This window comes from Chlorocebus sabaeus, chromosome 4, assembly GCF_047675955.1.
Source record: "Chlorocebus sabaeus isolate Y175 chromosome 4, mChlSab1.0.hap1, whole genome shotgun sequence".
Taxonomy (NCBI): domain Eukaryota; kingdom Metazoa; phylum Chordata; class Mammalia; order Primates; family Cercopithecidae; genus Chlorocebus; species Chlorocebus sabaeus.
In genome coordinates this window covers 29661057-29672279 of record NC_132907.1, presented here as the reverse complement: position 1 = coordinate 29672279, position 11223 = coordinate 29661057, and positions in this window count along the sequence as shown.

Here is an 11223-nt window from a genome sequence, read left to right as displayed (position 1 = left end):
CAAATTGCATATACTTTCAATATGATACATTTTACTCCTTCAATACGATGGGATTTGAATCTCATATAGTAAAAATAAATATTTTCTAATTATTGTAGAATTTCTTAAGTGCAAAGACTCAAAGCATAAAGGAAAAGACTGATGAGTTTTACTTTATTAAATGAAAATTAAAAGATCATTAAAAAGTGAAAAATATAAACCAGAGATTGGGAGGATTTGCAATACATATAATTGAAACAGAATAAATATCTCTCATTAAATAACTCTCACAAATCTACGAGAGACAGACCAAAAAAACTGGAAAATGCCTTAAATAGGCAAGTCACGGGAGAAAACAAGCTAAGACCAATAAATAAATAACGAAGTGTTCAACCTCACTAGCAATCATAACTATGTGGTATGCAATGGAATACTCTACAATGAAGTTACTCTTCAGCCATAAAAAAGAATGAGATCCTATCACTGGCAACAACATAAATGGAACAGGAGGTCATTATGTCAAGTGAGGTAAGCCAGGCACAGAAAGACAAACTTCAAACATTCTCACTTATTTGTGGAATGTAAAAATTAAAACAATTGAACTCATGGAGACAGAGAGTAGAAATATGGTTACCAGAGGCTGGGAAAGATAGTGGGGGGCAGGGCGTTGAAGAGAAGTGGAGATAGTTAATGGGTACAAAATAATAAAGAAATGCATGGCTGGGCATAGTGGCTGTAATCCCAGCACTTTGGGAGCCCAAGGTAGAAGACTGCTTAAGCCCAGGAGTTCAAGACCAGCCTGGGCAACATATGGGGACCCTGTGTCTACAAAAAATAATTTAAAATACAAATTTTTAAAAAGAATGCATAAGACCTAGTATTTGCTAGTTCAACAGGGTGACTACAGTCAAATACAATTTAATGGTACATTTTAAAATAACTAAAAAAGTATAATTAGATTGTTTGTGAAACAAAAGAGAAATGCTGGAAGTGATGGATATCACATTTACCCTGATGTGATTATTACACATTGCATGCCGGTATCAGAATGTCTCATGTGCCCTATAAATATATACACCTACTATGTGCCCATAAAAATAAAAAATAAAAAATTAATTAAAAAATAAAAACAGAATGAAAGATATAGAAAATAAACTTTTTTTTCAGTTTTGAGAAGGCAAGCTAGTTAGAAAAAAAAGACTTAATTCCTCACCTTATGTCATTTGCCAAAAATCCTTCTAAATATACATAAAATGAGCAAACAGATGAAAATTAATTATTGACATGAGGGCTAGAACCTGGGGATCCAATCTCAAAATTAGTCATATTCCTGAAAATGGATTCAGAACAACTGTACAAAAACAGACAAATACATATCAGAAGAAAACTTTCCTGAATTTAAGAATGATTTAAATTGGAAGATTAAAAGTCTCATTCTTTTCCAGGTAAAATCAATGTAAAGAAACCAAAACCTAGACATATTCTGGCAAAATGTTTAAATGTTTAAAAGAAAATAAAAGCTAAAAAACTAAGTTTGTTGAAAAAAAAGAGAGAGACATGAGACCAGCATTCAAGAGCAAAAAGTAGATTTATCATAAAAAAGACATATGCTTTTTACCACAGAACAGAAAGATATTCTATGATGTGTAAAGGCTTAACATCCTTCCTTCTTTCCTTCCTTCCTTCATTTATTATTTTATTCAGGAAATATTTATTGAGTACTGACTATAAGATATGTTTTTGAAAATAATTACCGAAGGCATATATCAGTAGTCTAAGTGATATAAAAAATAACAACTCAAAAATGGGAGAAACTGACATATAAAAGGACCAGCAATAAGAAAAAATTCAATTTAACAGAGTTAAGATTAAATCACAGTTACAAAAATAATTACAAAAGGATGGGTGCAGTGGCTTACACCTGTAATCCCAGCACTTTGGGAGGCTGAGGTGGGTGAATCACTTGAGGCCAGGAATTCAACACCAGCCTGGCCAACATGGTAAAACTCCATCTCTATTAAAATTGTAAAACTTAGCTTGGCATGGTAGTAGATGTCTGTAATCCCAGCTACCTCGGGAGGATGAGACAGGAGAATCACTTGAACTTGGGAGGTGGAGGTTACAATGAGCCAAGATAATGCCACTGGCACTCCAGCCTGGGAGACAGAGTGAGACTCTGTCTCAAAATAATAATAATAATAATAATTCCAAAAGTATATGCAAAATAAAATTGGAAGATTAAAAATTAAAGCTTGGGCAATGATTTCTTAGGAAAATGCTGCCACCCAAACCAGGGGTGACAATATGAATTTCAAATAAAGTAGAGTAAAAACAAAAACTGCTACAAAGGACCAGGAGAATCATAGTCGTTTACAATGATCAACAATCCCAAACTGTTATGTACTAAATAACACAGCATCAAAATACTTGAGATAGAAACTCTTAGAAACTCCACAGAGAAATTGATAGACATGCAACCATAGTAAGCTTCTTGATAAATCAGGTACACTTTTAAAATAATGTGATAAATTTCAGGATTTTAATTGCATTACAAATGAAGCCATTAAAAAATCTAGGGTAGCCTGGTTCAGTAGCGTGTCCCTGTAGTCCTAGCTTCTTGGGAGGCCAAGGCAGGAGGATCACTTGTGGCCAGGAGTTTGAGGCTGTAGTGTGCTATGATCATGCCTGCGAATAGCTACTGCACTCCAGCCTGAGCAACATAGTGAGGCCCTGTCTGTAAAAACAAGGGAGGCGAGGGGAGAAAATGTAGGTGAAGAATTAACTATCTGGGAATAGGTAAACCTAAAACAATGGAAGAGACAACAAAGGGAATGACAGATCCACCTATATTGTTTGAATATAAGTAAATAAAAAGAATAAACAAAATTAAAAGGTTAATGGCATACTGGAAAAAACTACAACAAATAGGATAGACAAAAAACTAAATATATAAAGTTTCCTTATAAAAAGAAATCAAAAGCTGTAGCTCCATGCTAGTGCTGTCCAGTTGAACTTTCCAGAACATTCAGAAATGTTCTGAATCTGCACTAATATGGTAGCCACTGCTCACAAGAGCACTTGAAATGTAGCTAGTGCCAATGTTGAAATGATAATAGTTGGGGTGTATTTAGTTAAATAAATTTTATTATTAATATTGCTACTACTAAAATAATTTTATCATTAAAATTTATTTCACCTGTTTCTTTTTACTTGTTTAATGAGGCCATAAGAAAATTTATTATAAAATTACACACATAGTTCGCATTAGGTGCCTATTCAGTATTGTTCTAGAATAATGATCAAGGAAACAAAGAGAAAATTCACAAAATAAGAAATACAAACAGCCAGTAATCTATTTAAAAAGTTCCATTTCACTTATAATCCTAGAAATATAAATTAAAACAAGAATTTTTTATCAAATAGACAAAATTTTTAAAAGTACTCATTGTTGGCAAGGGTTCCATAAAATGGGCACTCTCATACACTGCTGGTGGGGGTAGAAATTGCTTCAACCTTTCTGGAAAGGCATTTGGCAATATGAATCAAGAGCCTTAGTGGCCAGGCAAGGTGGCTCACACCTGTAATTCCAGCACTCTGGGAGGTCAAGGTGAGTGGATTTGCTTGAGCCCAGAAGTTTTAGACCAGTCTGGGCAACAGGAAAAAACCCCGTCTCTACAAAAAATACAAAAACTTAACCAGGCGTGGTGGGGCACACCTGTAGTTTCAGCTACTTAGGAGGTTAAGGTGGGAGGATCACTTGAGCCAGGGAGGTTGAGGCTGCAGTGAGCCATGATTTCACCACTGCATTTCAGCCTGAGCTAAAATCTCAAACAAAACAAACAAAACACTTACACTCTTTGACCTAGTGTCTCTATTTCTAGGAATTTATATAAAGACATTGATCATGGTGCTGTTTCTAAGAGTGAAAGACTGGAAACAACCTCAATAGCCAATAACAGAAAAATTGTTAAATAAATGATGGTACTCCTACTTTGTTAATAGTCCAGTAGCCTTGAAAATGTTTTTTCTAATATTACCTAGTTATGAGAAAAATACAACGAAGAGTAAAACAAGCAGAGCTCATTATATAGTATAATCATAAAGAACATTATAAGCATATATGTAAAATGCATATATAAACACTTCATAAAATTAGGATCATAATTTCATATTTTCTAGCACATGTCATAGAGTTAGGATCAAGGTTAAGTAATACAAAAAAGGTTACAAGTGGTTATCTCTGGGTGGTGGGGTTTTAAATTTTCATTTTAATACTTTCCTTTTTTTTTTTCTAAGTACTTATATTTTTACTATAAAAATAAAAAGGCTGGGTGCGATGGCTCACGCCTGTAATCCCAGCACTTTGGGAGGCCGAGGCAGGTAGATCACAAGGTGAGGAGTTCAAGACCAGCCCGGCCAAGATGGTGAAACCCCATCTACAAAAAAAAAAAAATAGCCGGGCATGGTGGCAGGCGCCTGTAATCCCGGGTACTTGGGAGGCTGAGGTAGAGAACTGACTGATCCCAGGAGGCAGAGGTTGCAGTGAGCTGAGATCGCGCCACTGCACTCCAGCCTGGGCGACCAGAGCGAGACTCCGTCTCCAAAAAATAAAAATAAAATTTAAAAAGTGGCCAAGTGCGGTGGCTCAAGCCTGTAATCCTAGCACTTTGGGAGGCCAAGGCAGGCGGACTACCTGAGGTCAGGAGTTCAAGACCAGCCTGGCACACATGGTGAAACCCCATTTCTACTAAAAATACAAAAATTAGCCAGGCATGGTGGCACATGCTTGTAATCCAAGCTACTCGGGAGGCTAAGAGAGGAGAATCGCTTGAACCCGGGAGGTGGAGGTTGCAGTGAGCCAAGACTGGCCCACTGCACTCCACTCTGGGTGACAGACTGGGACTCCATCTCGAAAAACAATAATAATAATTTAGTTCCTCATGGGCTGTTAGAAGCAGTCACCCTTAGTGATAAGAAACTACAATATGGACAATCACAACATAGCAGTTGACCTCGTCAAAGTAAGCAAAGGAGAAAGAGCAACAGAATGACAGCAAGATAGGAGTCACAGTCTTTTGTAACCTAGTCTCAGAAGTCATGTCCCTTTGTTCTATTGATTAATTACAAACAAGTCATAAGTTCCCTGGTCCACACCTAATGGGAAGGGGATAACACAAAGCCAGGGATACCAAGAGGTGAAAATTATTGAACAGGGTTTTAGAAGTCTGTCTACTGTAAACACAAATGAACTAAATGTTCCAATAAAAAGGCAGGCCGGTGGCTCATGCCTGTAATTCCAGCACTTTTTGAGGGTGAGGTGGGAGGATCACTTGAGACCAGGAGTTCAAGGCTGCAATGAGCTATGACTGTGCTGTTGCACTGCAGCCTGGGCAACAGAGCAAGACCCTATTTCAAACAAACAAACAAATAAATAAAATATACACATATGTATATTCAAAAGTCTATTTAAGTTAGAATAAAAACAATATAGTGTGGAGTTTGTAACATTTGTCAAAATAAAAGACCTGACAATAACACAAATGCCAAGAGGGAAGAAATTGAATTTCAGTATTGTAAATTTCTTATACTATATGTATAAGTGGTATGAATTGCTTTTCTAGTATTTTCTGTTGGATTTTGCATCTATGTTCATAAGACTAGGCTACAATTTCCTTACATTATCATTTGCTACCCTAGCCTAGAAATAATTTACTTTTAAAATATCTTTAATGTTTTCTGAAACATTTTTATATATTATATATCTCTAATGTTATGTAAATGTTTATCAATATACAAATATAGATATATTCCCAACCTTCAAGGAATACATCTAGGGATTGACGGAATATCTCTTTATATACGTTTTTTGTATGTGATTGCTTTATTCATTACATTTACATAACACTTACATAACTTACCAGTCTACTGGTATTAATATTTTATCAGTTTGAATGAAGTAAAACCCTACATTCCTTTAAATATCTTTACCTTTCCCCATTTATAATTGTCTTAAATATTTCCTCTACATCACTGAGAATCAAATCATACATCGTTATACGTTTTGCTTCAATCATGGACACATAACTTAGAAAATTCAAGAAGGAAACTATTGTATTTGGTCATATATCTTCCTTTCTTTTCTTTTTTTTTTTTTAAAGACAGGGTCTGATTCTGTCTCTTTTTTGAGACAGGGTCTCACTCCACCCCGGGTGGAGTGCAGTGGCATTGATCATGGCTCACCATAACCTCAAATTCCTGGGTCAAGCAATCTTCCTGCCTTAGGCTCCTTAGTAACTAGGACTACAGGCGCATGACACCACGCCTGGCTAATTTATTTTTTGTAGAGACAGGGTCTCGCCATGTTGCCCAGACTGGTCTCAAACTCCTGGCTTCAAGCAGTCCTCTCACCTCAACCTCCTTAAGTGTTGGGATTACGGGTGTGAGTCAATATACCCAGTCTTGTATTTGGTCACATTTTTGCTCTTTCCTGTTGTCCTTCTTTCGTAATGTTCCAAGATTCCTTCTTTTATGATTCCCTTTACGTTTCAGGACTTCCTTTTTTTAAATAGAGAATGTGGCCTCACTTTATTGCCCAGGCTTATCTTGAACTCCAGGTTTCAAGCTGTCCTCCTGGCCTCAGCTTAGCAGGCCTCAGTCTCCCAAAGTGTTGGGATTACAGGAGTGAGACTGCACCCAGCCAGGAACTTTCTTTAGCCTTCTTTTAGGGTAGGTCTGCTAGCAACAAACTCTCTTAGTTTTCCTTCATCTAGTATGTATTTATTTCCCCCTCGTTCCTAAGGGGTAATTTTACCAGATAAATGGTATCTGACAGGGCTGACAGTTCGTTGAGCAACTGAAAAATGTTGAGCCACTTCCTTCCGGCCTCCTTGATACTTCATGAAAATCTACTGTCCTCCCAACTGTTTTTTCCCGTAGGTAAGGTATCCTTTCTCTCACAATGCTTTTAAGACTTTTTCTTTGCCTTCTGTTTTCAGTTTACTTACACTGTGTCTTGGTGTAGACTTATTTAGGTGTATCCTTTCCTGAGCTGGGGTTCTCTCAGCTTCTTGAACCTGTAGGTTTATGCTTTTTACCAAATTTGGGGAATATTCAGCCACTATTTTAAAACCCACCCTCTTTCTCCTCTCTTTCTGGGACTTTGATGACACAAATATAGATCTTTTATTACAGAACCATAGGTCTTCGAGGCTCTGTTCATTTGATTTCATCATATTTTGTCTCTGTTAATCAGATTAGGGACTATCTATTGTTCTTTGTTTTTCTGTTTTTTGTTTGTTTGGTTTTTTTCTTTTTTTTGAGACTGAGTCTCACTCTGTCTCCAGGCTAGAGTGCAATGGCACGATCTTGGCTTACTGCAACCTCTGCCTCCTGTGTTCAAGCGATTCTCCTGCCTCAGCTTCCCGAGTAGCTGAGACTACAGGTGCACACCACCACGCCCAGCTAATTTTTGTATTTTTTGTATTTTTAGTAGAGACAGGGTTTCACCATGTTGGCCAGGATGTTCTCGATCTCTTGACCTCATGATCCATCCACCTCAGCCTCCCAAAGTACTGGGATTACAGGCGTGAACCACCGTGCCTGGCCGTATCTATTGTTCTATCTGCAAGTTTTCTGATTCTTTCCTCTGCCCTCTTCATTTTGCTATTGAGCCCATCACCAAATCTTGAATCTGGTTATTGTGCTTCTTATTTTAAACTTTTCAATATGATTTTTCTTTATATTTTCTATTTCTTTGTTGAGACTTTCTATTTTCATTTGTTTCAGGCATGTTTGCAATTGCTGAGTTAAACATTGTCTTGCTCTGTCACCCAGGTGGAGTGCAATGGCACAATCTTGCTCACTGCCACATCTGGCTCTCTTGTTCCAGCGATTCTCCTACCTCTGCCTCCCTAGTAGCTGGGATTACAGGCACCTGCCACCACCCCCAGCTAATTCTTGTATTTTTAGTAGAGATAGGGTTTCACCATGTTAGCCAGGCTGGTCTCAAACTCCTGACCTCGTATGATCCACCTGCTTTGGCCTCCCAAGATGCTGGGATGATAGGCATGAGCCACTGCTCCTGGCCCTCTGTTTTATCTTGATGTTGCTGTGTGTTGTCTTTTTTCATTAAAGTTCAGATTTTTCTAGTTCTTGGTGGGGCATGTATTGTACCCCGGACATTTTGGTTATTATAACACTCTAGATCTTACTCAAATCTTCTGTTTTAGCAGGCCACCTTGGACACCATTCTGATGGAAGGAAAATGGGGCACAGTCTCATTACTACCAGAGGTAGTGGTAAAAGTCCACATTTCGTGCTCAGCCTTTTTGACACCCAGGGGTAGGGAAACAGAAGTACTTTGTGACATCTGGGCAGCTGGGGAATTTCAGCCTCTTCAAAGGCCTCCACTGACATCAGTCTGGCAAAGAAAGGAAGGAGCACCTTGTTACTGATTGCCAGGTGGCCTCCACTGATTCTACAGTCAAGAGTAGGAGGCCTCCTTACCCCTGGATGGTGGTGAAAGTTCTGACGTGGCTTCCTCTAATGAACAGGGTTGCCTCTTTACCACTGGGTGGGTATGTAAGTTCAGAGCCACCACATGGCCTTCTTACTGCTGGCAGGGAAGAAAGTCCTGACTCCCAACTCAGTCTTCTCCGATCACCCCAGGGACAGGACACCATGTTATAGCTCAACAAGGGTAGAACCTGAAGTCTACCACTTTTGGCCTTTTTGGACAGCAGTAGTGGTAGGGTGGTACTTTTTCCATTGTGTTAAGGTGTAGTAGGGTGGTTATAGTTGAAAAGTTTTCTGTCTTACAGTGTTGCCTCTTTCCTCATCCTTTTGATAGAGCCAAGTTTTGGGAGACTTGCCTTCCGTTGGTGTTTTCAAGGTTACAAGTTTCTCTAGCATCCAGTCTGGTATATACAAGGCAAAAAGAAAACTGCTGTGTCCCTCTTTGCGTCCCAAAGTCCCTAGGCAGTCTGCTGCCTTCGCTCCACTTTTCAGACATTTCCTAACACGTGTATCACATATAATGTGCAAAGTTTTAAGCTACAATTAACAGAAGGAATAGAGAGAAGTATGTCTATTCTTAGTCTGCAACTAGAAGTTCTCTCCTTCCTTTAAAACATTTTCAAGATATTTATTCTCTAATATGAAGAGATATTTAAAACATTTTCAAGATATTTATTCTCTAACATGAAGAGCCTTCTTTTTTTGTTTGTTTCGTTTGATTTTTTAAGAAATAGGGTCTCACTCTGTCACCCAGGCTAGAGTGCAGTGGTGGGATCACTGCAGCCTCAAATTATTGGGCTCTAACAATCCTCCCACATCACTGGGATTATAGCATCACCCACTGCGCCTGGGTTCTGAAGTCTTCTAACCAATATAATTTTTAAAGATTTATTTATTTATTTATTTATTTATTTAGATATTATTTTTTGAGACAGAGTCTTGCTCTGTCACCCAGGCTGGAGTGCAGTGGTGCAAGCTCGGCTCACTTCACCTCCCAGGTTCAAGTGATTCTCCTGCTTCAGCCTCCCAAGTAGCTGGAGCTATAGGCAACACGCCTGGCTAATTTTTGTATTTTTAGGACAGACAGGGTTTCACCATATTGGCCAGGTTGGTCTTAAACTCCTGACCTCAACTGATCCACCCATCTCAGCCTCCCAAAGTGCTGGGATTACAGGTGTGACCCACAGCGCCTGCCCACCAATGTAATATTTTTTTTTTTTGAGATGGAGTCTCACTCTGTCTCCCAGGGTGTATGCAATGGCTCGATCTCGGCTCACTGCAAAATCTGCCTCCTGGGTTTAGGCGATTCTGCCTCAGCTGCCCGAGTAGCTGGGATTAGAGGCACACACCGCCATGCCCAGCTAATTTTTGTATTTTCAGTAGAGGCGGGATTTCGCCATGTTGGCCAGGCTAGTCTCGAAATCCTGACCTCAGGTGATCTGCCTGCCTCAGGCTCCCAGAGTGCTGGTATTACAGGCATGAGCCACTGCGCCCGGCCTATAATTTTAAATTAGCATGAATGTCTTCTAATTGTTGATTTAAGGAGAGCTCTTTATGCATTTGAGATGTGAATTCTTTGTTGGATAGTTACCATAAATACTTTCTCCCACTCTATGGGTTGCCTTCTAATAGACTCTGTCTAAAGATGTCTTCTTTTTCTATAGACAGAAATTTATAATTTAAATTGGCACATTTAAAATTAAAAAAATATTTAGAACTCTTTCTATTATCTTTAAGATACTTTTTGTTTTTGTCTACTGGCTAAACCTCCTTTTTTTTTTTTTTTTGAGATGGAGTCTCACTCTGTCGCCCAGGCTGGAGTGCAGTAGCTTGATCTCAGCTCACTGCAACCTTCACCTCCTGGGTTCAAGCAATTCTCTACCTCACCCTCCAGAGTAGGTGGGACTACAGGCACATGCCACCACGCCCGGCTAATTTTTGTATTTTTTAGTAGAGATGGGGTTTCACCATATTGGCCAGGCTGGTCTAGAACTCCTGACCTCGTGATCTGACTGCCTTGGCCTCCCAAAGTGCTGGGATTACAGGCGTGAGCCACCATGCCTGGCCTGCTAAACTTTTTTTTTTTTTTTACAGAAAAGCAAAAAACATTGGCTTCTTTGTAATATGCAACTGTCCGGAAGCAAACACAACCCTTTGCTATCATTATACTAAGTATGAATATCATGTTCCACAGTCAAAGAACCAACCAACCAGAAAACACTTTGACCCAGATATAAGTTAAAAATAAAGGAAATCTTGTCTTATATTTAAAAAATTAAAAAAAAAAAAAATACCTGGCCCAGTGCAGTGGATCATGCCTGTAATCTCAGCACTTTGGGAGGCCAAGGTGGATAGATTACCTGAGGTGAGGAGTTCGAGACTAGCCTGGCAAACATGGTGAAACCCCGTCTCTACTAAAAACACAAAATTAGCTGGATGTGGTGGCACATGCCTGTAATCCCAGATACACAGAAGGCCTAGGTGGGAGAATCACTTGAAACTGGGATGCAGAGATTATAGTGAGCCAAGATCGTGCCATTGCACTCAAGCCTGGGAAAGAAGAGCAAATTTCTCTCTCAAAAAACAAACAAACAACAACAAAAAAGAGTATTTCTCAAAAGTTAACTTTCTACAAAATGTCTATTACTTACTTATGTAATACAACTGTCTGAAGATATGTACTTTTGTGCATGATATCAATGTGAAAAAAATTGCTTTTTTTTCCCACTA